General features: G+C 44.4%; 1 non-coding gene across 1 annotated transcript; it reads left to right on the top strand.

Annotated features, from left to right (window-relative positions):
* Nucleotides 1–1337: 1337 nt before the first annotated feature.
* On the top strand, nucleotides 1338–1409 carry TRNAQ-CUG (transfer RNA glutamine (anticodon CUG)). Its single transcript has one exon. It is a non-coding gene; the product is annotated as a tRNA-Gln (tRNA).
* The last annotated feature ends 509 nt before the right edge of the window (nucleotides 1410–1918 follow it).

Here is a 1918-nt window from a genome sequence, read left to right as displayed (position 1 = left end):
TAACAGGACTGGAAGGAACAACAGAACATTGATGGTGCCATGAATGAATCAAAGTAACAGGACTGGAAGGAACAACAGGACATTGATGGTGCCATGAATGAATCAAAGTAACAGGACTGGAAGGAACAACAGAACATTGATGGTGCCATGAATGAATCAAAGTAACAGGACTGGAAGGAACAACAGGACATTGATGGTGCCATGAATGAATCAAAGTAACAGGACTGGAAGGAACAACAGAACATTGATGGTGTCATGAATGAATCAAAGTAACAGGAATGGAGGAAAGAGAAGCACTGGTCACTAGTACTCTTCGCGTTAGTGCTAGCAGGGAGAGATGTACGGTCACTAGTGCTCTCCACGTTGGTGCTAGGAGGAAGAAAAGCATCGGTCACTAGTACTCTCCACGCTGGAGCTAGCAGGAAGAGAAGCACTGGTCACTAGTACTCTCCGCGTTGGTGCTAGGAGGAAGAAAAGCATTGGTCACTAGTACTCTCCACGCTGGAGCTAGCAGGAAGAGAAGCACTGGTCACTAGTACTCTCCACGTTGGTGCTAGGGGGAAGAAAAGCATTGGTCACTAGTACTCTCCACGCTGGAGCTAGCAGGAAGAGAAGCACTGGTCACTAGTACTCTCCGCGTTGGTTCTAGGAGGAAGAAAAGCATTGGTCACTAGTACTCTCCACGCTGGAGCTAGCAGGAAGAGAAGCACTGGTCACTAGTACTCTCCGCGTTGGTTCTAGGAGGAAGAAAAGCATTGGTCACTAGTACTCTCCACGCTGGAGCTAGCAGGAAGAGAAGCACTGGTCACTAGTACTCTCCGCGTTGGTTCTAGGAGGAAGAAAAGCATTGGTCACTAGTACTCTCCACGCTGGAGCTAGCAGGGAGAGAAGCACTGGTCACTAGTACTCTCCGCGTTGGTGCTAGGGGGAAGAGAAGCATTGGTCACAAGTACTCTCCACGCTGGAGCTAGCAGGAAGAGAAGCACTGGTCACTAGTACTCTCCGCGTTGGTGCTAGGAGGAAGAAAAGCATTGGTCACTAGTACTCTCCACGCTGGAGCTAGCAGGGAGAGAAGCACTGGTCACTAGTACACTCTATGTTGGTGCTAGAAAGGAGAGAAGCACTGGTCATTAGTACCCTCCACGTTGGTTCTAGCAGAGAGAGAAGCACTAGTCACTAGTACTCTCCACATTAGTACCAGCAGGGAGAGAAGTACTGGTCACTAGTACCGTCATAGTGGGTGCCAACAGAACCGGAAGCCAGGCCTCTAATGAAGACCATTGCTTTGCCAACACTACCATTGAGCTATATAGTAAAACTCAATCTCTAAACATTACGACTCTGTGGTGCAGCGGTCAGCACGGCTGCCTCTGAAGCAGCAGACTCGGGTTCAACTCCCGGTGGAGTCTTGGATTTTTTTTTTCTTATAGTGACTTAATTTTACAGTCTGAAGTGAAACCTTTAACACTATCCACATAGGTTATTATTATTATTATTATTATTATTATTATTATTATTATTATTATTATTATTATTATTATTATTATTATTATGTATTTTTTAACAATTTTCTTTTTCTGTTTATTGAACGTCTGCAGAATTATGTTGATGCACACATATCCTTCCTCTTTCTAAACCCAGCCAGATATTCATTACTTATATTTTGTCTTTTCCACCACTCGATCAATTAGCAGACAATGGACAGACACTAATATTTTATATAAATTAAACAATATTTTGCAATTTTATGTAACACTGTGTCCAGCAGTTGTGAACTGTACCAGAAACACTGTGTCCAGCAGTTGTGAACTGTACCAGAAACACTGTGTCCAGCAGTTGTGAACTGTACCAGAAACACTGTGTCCAGCAGTTGTGAACTGTACCAGAAACACTGTGTCCAGCAGTTGTGAACTGTACC

Source organism: Cherax quadricarinatus, unplaced genomic scaffold (assembly GCF_038502225.1).
Source record: "Cherax quadricarinatus isolate ZL_2023a unplaced genomic scaffold, ASM3850222v1 Contig38, whole genome shotgun sequence".
NCBI classification, from domain to species: domain Eukaryota; kingdom Metazoa; phylum Arthropoda; class Malacostraca; order Decapoda; family Parastacidae; genus Cherax; species Cherax quadricarinatus.
Note: the sequence above shows the minus strand (reverse complement) of the source record. Positions and strands in the feature narration are given on the sequence as shown.